Below are 12312 nucleotides of genomic sequence, written 5' to 3'. Positions count from 1 at the left end.
GAAGGTCTCTAATTCTGATAGCGCCATTCTTCCATTGGGGAATGGTTTCCCCAATGTCATCAACAACCTAATGGATTTCCTGAGGGTGCTTCCTCAAAAGAATCAGCTATTCAGACAACCTCACTTCCAAAGATTCCACGAAGTACTGTCATCTCTGGCTCTGACAGGCTTCAAACTATCAAGAGACTCTTTAGGAAGAAAGGCTTTTCTAAAGCAGAAGTAGAGGCGATCACTAGATGCAGAAGGCAATACTCTAATGACGTTTATCAAAAACAAATGGAGAATCTTCAGAGAATGGTGCAGGAGCACCAATGCCTCCTTTTCTCATACCTCCTTTTCTCAGACTTCTTATTGTATTTAAGGTCAGTGAAAAGATTTAAAACATCCACCATTAAGGGTTGATAGAGCCATGTTGGATTCAGTCTTTCACCATAGAGGATTGGACTTGTCCTCCAATTCGGACATTTCAGACCTTGTTAAGTCTTTGGACACCTCCAAGAGTATAGATTTGCCTGCTGTTCCTTGGAATCTCGACATAGTGTTGAAGTGGTTGTCAGGTCCCAGGTTCCCACTTTGAGCCTTTGCACTCCATCACCTTGAGAGACTTGACTAGAGGGATTTTGACGTAAGGAAAAATCTATTTCTGGGCGATTGGCTCGTGTCGCCAGCGAAATATCCTTTAATCTATTATTTCTAGGGTAAATGTACTAACACATACCAGAGAATAAATAAATAAAGAAAAAGGTCAGTACAACTGACTCGCTCACCCTCCAAGAGGGTGTCGGTATGAACACTATGGCGAGTGAGACCACTACCACGAGCCGAATGCCAATAGAAATCTCCCACTACAAAATCCCCACAAGAGGAGAGCGACCCACAGAGTGGGCAGCAACTACTACTACTCCATCCCATGCTGCCGACTGCTGCGCCTCTGGTGGCCATCCTGAAGTTAGCAGACAATCTTGAGCGAAGGGATGGGTAGGGTGGGATTTCGCTGGCGACACGAGCCAATCGCCCAGAAATAGATTTTTCCTTACGTCAAAATCCCTTTTCTGGGCTCAGCTCGTGTCGCTGCGCGAAATCGTACCAGAGAAATAGCACAAGATTGTAAATAAAAATTCAACAAAACAAAAAAGAGGTCTCAAATAGATAAAATAAAATAAAAGAATATAATTGCTAATAAAGATACATATACACAATGATACAAAAATAGAAAATATTGTTTAAATTAACTTAATGCTAATAATATTTCTTAACCTAATGGTAATTTACATATATACAGGGCTTACATGGCATATATGTTCCGAAATAGTATCTGTGTATTGATATGTATCAAGAACTCTAGAGCAATTAAGACAATAAGTTGAACAGAACAAACTTCAATAATAACAATATATAAAGGAATGTATATAACTTAATATACAAAACCCGTAACCAATGCAAATAAGATGTATCCCCTAGCATAAAAATAAGGGGATCACATCCAAGAGATCAATATATACAATCGATTGTGAGTGTCCCTAGCAAAAAAATAACGGGACACCCACCATATCATCATAAAAGCAGCTAAAACACAAGGTAACCGTAGAGAACAAGGCAGGAATAGACGAACTGTTGGTGAGACAGGTAGAAAGGAGGACTGGATCTTCTACTAAGATTAGGCAGAGTCGGGGGAAAAGGGAAACTATGTTACCCGCCGCCACTGCTGAAAATTTCAGAGCTTCCAAGGACTTTAAGTAATGACGTTTAAATACTGTCGGCGATTTCCATCCAGTATATTTTTTTCAACTCATCGAAGTTCATATGTTGGAAATAGTTAATTGAGGTGGCTACTGCCCTGACATCATGTGCTTTTGGAAAAGAGTCAGGATTGGCTTGTTTAATAAAGTACAAGATTTGCTGCCTGATGCCTTTAATAAATAAGTACCTTTTTCTCTCATAAAGAGGAGGACCCGATGAGGATGAGGAGGTCCTAGACAGAAAGGCTCGTAAGGTCGATACTGGGCAAAGAGATATATCTTGTGGAAGGGGTAGTACCTTCCATGGTTCCCACTCATCAAAGGATCTTCATTCTTAGCTATAAAACTACGTTCCGGAGAAAGTAGCACTTCCCCCCTGTGGGAAGGAACTGAATATGATCCGGATCTCTGGATAATGCCGACAGTTCTGAAATTCTAGCTCCTGAGGCCAAGCTTAATAAAAATAGAGTTTTTTCTTAAGAGCATTATAAATGAACATGTGTCATTATTAGTTTCTGAAGCCAGCTTTAGAACATCATTTAAGAACCATGATACTGACGTAGGCCTTACAGAAGGTCTAAGTCTAGCACAAGCCTTGGGAATAGACGAGAAGTAGGAGTCTGTCAAGTCTATGTTGAAACCAAATTGAAAAATCTTTTCAAGGCTGACTTGTTTTTCATAAGGTGCTAGCTGCTAATCCTTTTTCGAATAACGATCTGAAAAAGGATATAGCTGAATTGATTGTCATGATTCTAATATCTGATTCTCTTAGGAAGGTTGCTAACTTTTTGACAGCAGCATCATACTGTCTCAAAGTTGAATCCCTTTTATCGGATTCCAAGAAGAGAATATTTTTGAGGGTCAATATTCGCATCCCTTTTCGCTGCAAACTTCATGAAATCCATAAAGTTAGGGTTTTGAGAATTCTAGAGGAAGCGAACACAGTCTTCGTTGTACTGACTGGGAGAGCTTGGGACAGGGAATCCGAAGAGGGGCGAAGACCCAGTTCCAGAATTAGAGTACCAATTGCTCTTCGGCCAGTCTGGGGCGGGGTACTAGAGCCACTTGACCCTTGAATGTCCTGAGTTTGTTCAGTACCTTCATGAGAAGATTCACTGGAGGAAAGACATAAAATCTTCTCCCAGTTGTTCCAGTCTAGGACCAGGGGCGTCCGTGGCATAGGCCAGAGGGTCCAGGTTGGGGGCCACATAACATGGGAGTTTGTGGTTCGCTTGGGATGCGAAGAGATCCACTTGTAGGCCTGGAACTCTCTGAAGAATCCATTGGAACGAACTGTTTGTCCAGTGACCATTCCGACTCTAGAGGTACTGATCGGGATAGAGCATCTGCTATGACGTTTCTCACTCCAGCTATATGGGTGGAGGAGAGGTGCCAACTGAACTTGTCCGCCAGGGAGAAGATGGCTACCATGACATGATTTAGATGGCGCGATTGGAGCCTCCCCTGTTATACAATGTACTACCACTGCGCTGTCCAAGACTAGCTTTATGTGGGAAGTACTTTGGCGGACGTAACCTTTTTTAGGGTCAAGAACACTGCCATCGCTTCCAGTACGTTTATATGGAACTGACGGAACTGAAGTGACCAAGTTCCCTGAACTTTCTTGAACTGGGAATATCCTCCCCAACTGCTTAATGAAGCGTCTGTGTGGATGGTGATCCCCGGAGGAGGAGGAAACTGAAGGGGGTACTGAAACCGATAAGTTCTTGACTTTTGCCCACGGGCGAAGTCGATTCCGTAGAATCTGAGGGACTGAGGATAATTTGTCCCTGGACCTGACATTTGCTCGTGAGCGCCAGATTCTGGTTAGGTCTTTCAGTTTGGCTTTCATCAAGATGTTTGTCACTGATGCAAACTGGAGTGAACCAGGATCCTTTCCTGAGTTCTTCTCGACGCCAGTTTGTGACTCAGAAATTGCTTGACTGACTTCGCTATTTCTTCTCTTGGTTGATGGAATCGACAGAGTATGGGAGGATAGATTCCATTGAATGCCCAGCCACTGAAAGTTTGACTCTGGAGTGAGTCTTGACTTGGTCCTGTTTATCTTGAAACCTAGATATTCCAGGAACTGAATCACTTTCAGTGTTGCTTTGTGGCATTCCTCGACTGTTGGGAGCCCAGATTAACCAATCGTCGAGATACGCTACTACCATAACCCCTTGCGACCTTAGTTGTTGAACCACCACTTACGCCAACTTCGTGAACACCCTGGGTGCTACGTTGAGCCCGAAAGGAACTACCTGAAGGAGAATGTCTGGTCTCCTATTTTGAAGCCCAGATACGGACGGAAGTGTCTTGCAATAGGGATATGATAGTAAGCGTCTGTAAGATCGATAGAGGTGGTGACGGCCCCACGGGGAAGTAAGGTCCGTACCTGCGAGATCGTGAGCATCTTGAACTTGTCGCAGCGAATGGCTAAGTTTAAGCGGGACAAGTCTAAGATTACCCTTCTTTTTTGTGAGCCTTTCTTTGGCACGCTGAATAAGCGTCCTTGAAATTTTAACCTGTTGACTCTTGCTATAGCTCCTTTCTGAAGGAGGTCCTCCGCATACTCCGTCAATTCTTTGGATGGAAGTGGCGGAAAGGTCTGGATGGGGGCGGGTCCGCTATCCAGCTCCAACCCAGGCCTTTTGACACAATGCTCTGCGCCCACTTGCTGAAGTTTCCACCGGTGGCGGAAGTGAAACAGTCTCCCTCCTACCTGAAAATCCTCATTGGTTTTGGTAGCCTCCTCGGCCTCCCCTGAAATGCTTTCCTCTATTGAAGGGCCCCTCCCGATCCTCTCCCACGAAAGGATCGCTTACCTCTGCCTCCCTTACCCGAGCGGTCATACTTTTGGGAAGCCTGACCCTCGAAGACTTGATTGTAGGCTGGAGAGAGAGCGTAAGAGGTGGAGGGTTGAGGCTGGGGGGAAATAACATAGATTGGCTGCGACTGAGCCTTGGAGGTAGAAGGTTGGCTGCTTGCACCAACGGGACAGCTGGAACCTGCTGAGTAAAGCGTGGCTGTTTCTTCTGGTAGGGCTGGAAACGTCTGGGTTTCCTTTGAGCCTACCTTTGACCACTTGATCTTGGCGGTCTCTTGGCCGTAAGACCCCAACGATCTTTAAGGCTTTGGTTTTTAATCTCGTAGCCTACTGCCTGGACCTCCTTCAACCATCGCCTCGGGGAAGAGGTCTGCTCCCCAGATGCTCGATGTAAGCAAACTTATTCGGCTCATGCCGAATTGTTGCTTCTTGGAGGACATGTTTCCTACAATTCGTCCTAGCCGTGGCGAACTCAAACATATCAGACTGCACCGTTTGAGTCAGAGACTTGGTGAGAAGCTTTAAAGAGTGGCTCAGAACCATAGGAAATGGTAGCCACCTCGGTCATGGACCATGGATATTAATAGACCTGGCTAACCTCGATTTAGCATCAAATTCCGCCTGAATAAGGCTATCCGGATTCTAGGTAGCTTCTCACCAAACTGCTCCATAGCACAGTCTGGTTTGAGTTTGCCCGCTGAAAAGGTGTTGGGTAAATCTTCCCACAACTCACCGGCTGAGGGAAGTAAAGGAGACGTAGGGTCCGCTTCTTTCAGCTGAGGCATCGTCCCCCAATCCCCCTTCGGGCTGCTGGAATGGTGGTTGTAGCGATCTTTGTCAAGAAAGGGAGCGGGGTACTCTCTTCCATTGTAAAGATCGTAAAAGGACTCTTAAATGGTTGAATCTTTTTATTTGGAACAATCCATGTCCTCTAGACACCTGAGCCATTTCTCTCTGAGCCTGGTCTCTTGAATAGAGGACTGTCTCTTTCGGCACCTTATCGTCCCGAGTCATGGCCGAGGCGGTGAGCCTGGCGTAGCCGATGAACGGAGGCTGAAGGTCTTCCGGGTAGAACTCGAAGTCTTCAATCCTCCGAGTTCCACATTCCGGGATAGAGATAAGCCCGTCTTGGAAGGGGGCGTATGACGCTACTCTCCAAGGATTGTTCATTGAGAACGGAGGTAGAGAGTCGTACGGGGGTAATGAGCTCCCCCTGTGCTGAACGGTGGGGAGAAGAATAGTGGAGCTTGGCTCAGTCCGGCTATAATATTGTCCTGAGAGTTGATCCTATCAGACAACCGGGAGAACATTTGTTCCATACTGGTTTTCAGAGAACCAACCAGATCGCCCACTTGTTGCAACAGACCAGCGTTGGAATCCAAAGCCGGAGCTGCTGCGGAGGTGGAAGGGTGGCTCTGAACCGGAACCAAGGGTAGTGGAACTGTCGACTCCGCCGGAGTGTGTGATCTCTCCCTGGAGGATCTACTCCTAGAGGATTTAGAGCCGGACCCAGAAGCTTTAGACTTCTCTGCTCCGGGATTTCTAGCCGGAGACTTACGAGAGGAAGATGACGCCGACGCCGTCTTCTTAGACGACGACGACGTCTTAGTCAAGGTTTTTACAGCTTGACCTTTGACCTTGGGTCTAACGGAAGCGTCAGGAGAAGTATATAATTCTGCACCTGTAAAGCCTTGGAAGGATGGAGAGGTTGCAGGGGTAGAAGATCCAGTAGCACCCAAGGGCATCCCTTGGGCGTCCAACGTACCTACCTCGACCAACAGGTCGTCTACACCTACCATAGGTTCAATATTAATGTCCAATGTCGCGACTTCCGAGGAGATGTCCTGGCCTTGATCCGTCAATGAGGCAGCAAGCTGTTGCTGAATGAAAGCGATAGTCGGGGCCGCCTCTGCTGGGTCGACGTAGCCTGTAGACTTGCCTCCGGGGAAGATCAGTACGCCAACTTCTTTTCAAGAAATGTAGGGCATACCCTTGGCGGCGTTCTTCCCAAAACCGCCGACCCAGGCCCGCAGGGTTGCCAGTGCGGTATCCCTCACAGCCGGGGCCTGGAAGAGAGGGTATTGATTAGATTTTAAGATTAAACTTAAAACTAAAACTAAATTAAAAGCTTAACTTAAAATTATAGGGGCTGCAAAACCCCATGAATTTTTATCTTAAGTTTAGAAGATTGAATTTAGAAAACTTAAGAATTATAACAAAATGGGGACTGGCTAACGGAGTTGGAATACTTACCCCGTCTAAAAGCTGGCTCACCAGATCATAACAGATGGTGCACGTCTCGTGATACCAGACCTGGATGTCCCCGTGCGGAGTCGCGCATGGAGCATGGGACCGGCAAACTTCATGTCCACATGGGTCTTGAAGTGTGGCGGCGCATCCGGATGCTCACAGTGGTGGTCTGTAAGTGAAAAGACACATGAGTATCTTAAAGGCTATCACTTACAGGCTAAAGGGACAGAAGAACTCCGTTGCATGCCGGAGCTCGGAAAAAATTTGGGCATAACCCCTCCCTTAACGCCTGAATAGGCTATAAACCCCGGAGAGATATCCGGTGAGACAGGTAAGGGAGGGGGGATGGTTTAAGGTAGCTTAAGATAAACTTACTAGTTTAACATAACAGAACTAAACCTATAAAATACGAACGTACCGGACTAAGTCCAGTGCGTGGCGGAGTGTCGTGACTCAGCGAGACGGAGTGGTTAGTAGGGACCAACTGTATATCCCGGTCCACCTTCTGGGTGGACTAGCACCTTTCCGCTGGATGCGGGGCTCCGGTGGCAAAGGAGCCCCAGTAAGGTGGGAAAGGGCGAGAGGACAAACAGACTCGGGCTAGCAACGGAGCGACGGAGTAGCAAGTAGGCAGGAAAGGCCAGTCCCCCCCACCTTTACCATCCGGCCGGACCGAGAAGCTGGAGAGGTCGAGTCCAGTCTGGGTCTGTTCCCGTCCCTCTACTCCCTCCGCCTGGGGGGAGAGGGAGGCAGGCGGCTCGGGTATGCGGAGCGAGCATGGGTAGACCAACCCACCCCCCGACTCTATGGAAGAGCGGGAGGGGGGAAGATGACTGGACAGGCGTCTGGCTGCTCCGTGATCACGTAGTGACCACGGGGCGGTAACAACAAAACAATGAATCAATAAGGCCTAGAAGACACAACCGGCTGATCAGAGAGATGCTATCGGGAAGCAACCGAACTGAGGAGCGGTAGCATATGGGCCCTAAGGGCCCTAACCTAGGCTAAATGAGCCAGACGCCAACACTAACCTAACATAAATATAATAATAATATAATATAAAATAAATAAAAATATGAAAGGAGGAAAACAAAATAGTAGGAGAAAAAACAAATCCAGGAGTGTACGACTAACCCGAAGGAAAGTCTACCACTCAAAGCTAGCTGGGGCCGATACTAAGAGCCGTGGCTAGGGTCTGGATAGAAGGAGCCTACATGAGGTAAAAGACATGCATGCATGACAAAAACCGTGTAGACTGTACCCTAAACAAAACGGATGATTAAAATAGAGCGTACTAAAGTAAGGGAATGTTCGGGTATGGGAGACCAAGAAACGAACCCGCCACGAGGCAGACCATGCTGCCATGCTTCCGACCTAGAGTTCGTTATTTATACCTAAAAACGGCAAAATACGGGCTCAGGGCCGGAAAAAAACCAATTAGCAATAAACACTGAGTACTTAACTTAGCTGCTGCGATGGCTGCACGCTCCATGATAAATAAATCCAAAGAAAAGGGCACAAATAACACAGAGTAAAAAAGGGCACGTGTATACCGTGTGCGCTAACTGAAAAGGATGGCCACCAGAGGCGCAGCAGTCGGCAGCATGGGATGGAGTAGTAGTAGTTGCTGCCCACTCTGTGGGTCGGCTCTCCTCTTGTGGGGATTTTGTAGTGGAGATTTCTATGGCATTCGGCTCGTGGTAGTGGTCTCACTCGCCATAGTGTTCATACCGACACCCTCTTGGAGGGTGAGCGAGTCAGTTGTACTGACCTTTTTCTTTATTTATTTATTCTCTGGTATGTGTTAGTACATTTACCCTAGAAATAATAGATTAAAGGATATTTCGCGCAGCGACACGAGCTGAGCCCAGAAAAGCCCCTTTTCTGATTTCTTTGGTGACAGCAAAGAGGATCAGTGAAGTACATGCCTTGGATAAAAAGGGTATAGGTTTTCAAAAGGAAATGCTACCTGCTCATGTTCACTTGGTTTTTTAGCCAAGAATGAGTCCCCCTCTAACCCCTGGCCTCGTGGAAATGTAAATCTGTGTTTGTGTATATTATCTTTGAGATATTAAAACAGTGTATGATGATTGTAGTACTTTGGGTCCTTTTCTTGCATCTGGTGTGGTGTGAGAAAGTAAGTGTAGGAAGCAACCCTTCCTCAAATCTTTTTGCTACTTGATATAAGGTGTATATGTGTTTTGGGAAGCCTGGAGGTACAAAATACCTGAGTACAGTGGACCCCCTTATTCGCGTCTCCTGGATTCGCGGACTCACGCATTTGTGGATTTCTCTTTGGAACATATCCCCTCATTATTTGCAGGCAGTTCACCTATTTATAGTATTTTTCTGTGAGAAATATCCACAAATTCCTATTTTGTTCTTATCAGTTTCGTCATAAAATGCACTTTTCACATAAGTGACTTACCAAACAATTACATTAGCTGTACACTTTCTTACTGGCAGTCGAAAATTCAAATTCCTGGCGGCGGTAGTGGCGCTGCCATAGTTTGTGTAGGTGATACAGATCCCGCCCACTTTTGGGAATACCTGGTACTGCTGAGCTAGACTCTTCAATTCGTTTTCTGCCAGCCACAGGGTAACACCGGTGGTTTGTTGTTGCAGTCGACTTTCGTCGCCATTGTGTATTTTTTCTTTTTTGGTGATGTACAATTTCTTGGTTGGCTTTTTTGCTTCATCAGTTAGCTGCTTAGTTATTAACAAGTTATTATTAAGTTGTCTGATGCTAGTTCTTCTTCAGTTAGGTTTTTACAGCAGTGGCTGCAAAACTAGATTAGCTAAACTATGTTACGATCCGCACTCCAAATGTTTTAAATGTAGGGGTCAGTGCTATAGTAAGGAATTACTTGTGATGAGTGCCGTAGTTAGATGAAACAAGGTTGGAAGACTTTTCAAGCTCATTTGGATAAGATGGACAAAGATAGGAAAAGGAAAGCAGCTCTTAGGGTAGTAAAACTAGAGTAGAGACAACTCCTGTGCCTTTAAGAGGCGAACAAACCGTCACTATCTTCCACTTTTATCGAATATTTCACCTATTGATAGTCCTCCAACTTCAGTACCAATTACTCCAGACCAGGTATCCCATGTTTCCGATCCCAACACAATTTCCTTGTTAGAGTCCAAGATGGACAAGAAATTTGAGTTCTTGGCAAAATCCGTTATGGATTTGGGTATGTCGTTTTGTGCGTTCGTAGAGAAGTCAAGTGAAAAGACCAGACAGTGTTAGGCAAGTGTCAGTGCAGTGTCCGAGGAGGTGGCTGTCTGTTCCCCGTTCTCCTAGGCGAAGGTCCCTGTCCCGCTCCCCAGCTCCTGGGAGAAGACATACCGGAGGTCGAAGGGGGACTGGGGGAGTTTGCCCACGGTCAGTCGCCGACTCCGTCAATGTAGTTGACTAGCGAGTGCCAAGGAAACGCCGCTGGAAAGGCGTAGATATCAGTGACACGCAGTTGTCGTCCGACTCGGAAGTGCAGTCGCCTGTGTCGAGGCAAAAAGTGTAGAGTGATTTAGTGTCGCGTCCTTTTGAAGAGACATGCCCAGCGTGCGAGAGGGATGTTGCCGCCTGTTAAGAAATCCAAGGAGCACTGGAGTTCACAACCTTCCTGCAGTTTTGCTCCGGACCAGTTTTTCCGGGAAGATCGTCAGTCCTCTTCGGATAGTGTAACTTCGCACGGAGTCAGACGCTCACGTGCGTTACAGTGCTTGCGCGCTTGGGAGACTGACTCGCCTCGTTGTGTATCGATAGGAGTTTCGACTCGTTCGCCTCATTCATCTTGAGCTGCTTCGACTCGTTCGCCTCATACGTCTTATGTTGTTTTGAATCCCAGTTGTTCGTTTTCGAAGAAGAGCCGTACGACAGCGACGACTTCGTCTTCGCTTAAGGATGATACGAAGGCCAAACCCTTGCTAGAAGATTCTGCTTTGGGCCCCTTTGAACATCAACTTAGAGGATTGATGGTCTTTTTGAAGAAGACAATGAGCCAGACGGAAGAGGAAGACGGGGTATCGGCCGTCCTGTCAGAAGAGAAAACTCAAGACCAGGATTCGAAGCCCTCTTCTGCTTATTCTAGTCTGTTAAGGTTTCTTTTACAGAGGTATCCAGACTTTTTTGAACCAGCTTCACCTTCTTCACCTCTGTTGATGTTTGTGAAGGATAGGAGATCAACGCCTTCAGGTTTACTAAAACCAGTTCTTTCTCAGTCCTCGAAGAAAGCACTGAAGGAAGTAGAAGAGTGGCTTGCTAAGAAGAGGGAGTCAGGCAAGGCTTCGTTCACCTTCCCTCTGTCAAAGCTGCAGAATAAAACCTACAGGTTTTATGTGACAGGAGAAGTTCCTTCTTTGGGAGTTTCTGCCTCCTCCCAAGGAGACTTCTCCGGCCTTGTGGACTCTCACAGAAGAGCGAAAGTGTTGTTCTCTTCACCCAAGTTAGATCACCTGGTGAAGAACTTATATAAGGTGATCGAAGTCTTCAGTTTTCTGGATTGGACTATTGCAGCGTTAGCCTGGAAAATTGAAGATTGCCAGTCTCTGGATGAAGATTTTTCTACCGACTGGCTCAATGTGTTGTCCTGTGCGGACAGGGCAGCGAGAGACGGTTCAGGGGAATTGGCCGCCTTATTCACTATGAGAGTACTAAAGAAGAGAGAACGGTGGTGCTCCTTCATCTCAAGGAGTAACCACGACAAAATCGGCTTTGTTGTTCTCTCCCCTGAGTAAATCTCACCTGTTTCCAGAAGAAACCATCATGTGCTGTTGGACCTTGAGAAAAAGTCCATCAATAATGATCTTTTTCAGTCAGTGAGAAGACCTAAGGAACCTCCAGTGACCGGAGCCAAAGCTTCTCCTCTACAAAAGCATCCCTTTCGAGGAGTAAGTCGAGGTGGCAGCAGAGACCAAGAACTAATCTATGAACCACCTCCAAGTCTACCAAGGAACCTTCCTTTAAGATAGATAAATGATCGGAAGGTCCTTCACACAACCGTGGGGGCAAGACTCCACGACTACTGGGAGGAATTAAGTCGAAGAGGAGCAGAACAGTGGGTAATACAGGTGCTTCGAGAGGGATACGTGATCCCTTTTACCCAGGATCCACCACTGTCCAATACACCTGTCCGTTTGACAGCATACTCGACAGGATCAACAAGAGCTTTGATTTTAGCCAAAGAAGTAGAAGAGCTCATCAACAAAGAGGCCATAGAGGAGGTAACAGACACAAACTCCCCAGGGTTTTACAACAGGCTCTTCGTAGTCCCCAAGGCATCAGGGGAATGGAGACCTGTTTTGGACATAAGCACTCTGAACCTCTTCGTCCGGAAGACGAAATTCCGAATGGAAACCAGTCGATCTGTAATGTCAGCCATCCAACCGGGTGACTGGATGGTATCTCTCGACATGAAGGATGCATACTTCCATGTCCCCATCCATCAGAACTCCAGGAAGTTCCTGAGATTCGTCTTCAAGAAGAGTCTTCCAGTTCAG

The sequence above is a fragment of the Macrobrachium nipponense genome, chromosome 42 (genome assembly GCF_015104395.2).
Source record: "Macrobrachium nipponense isolate FS-2020 chromosome 42, ASM1510439v2, whole genome shotgun sequence".
In the NCBI taxonomy this organism is placed as follows: domain Eukaryota; kingdom Metazoa; phylum Arthropoda; class Malacostraca; order Decapoda; family Palaemonidae; genus Macrobrachium; species Macrobrachium nipponense.
This window is presented reverse-complemented; position numbering follows the sequence as displayed.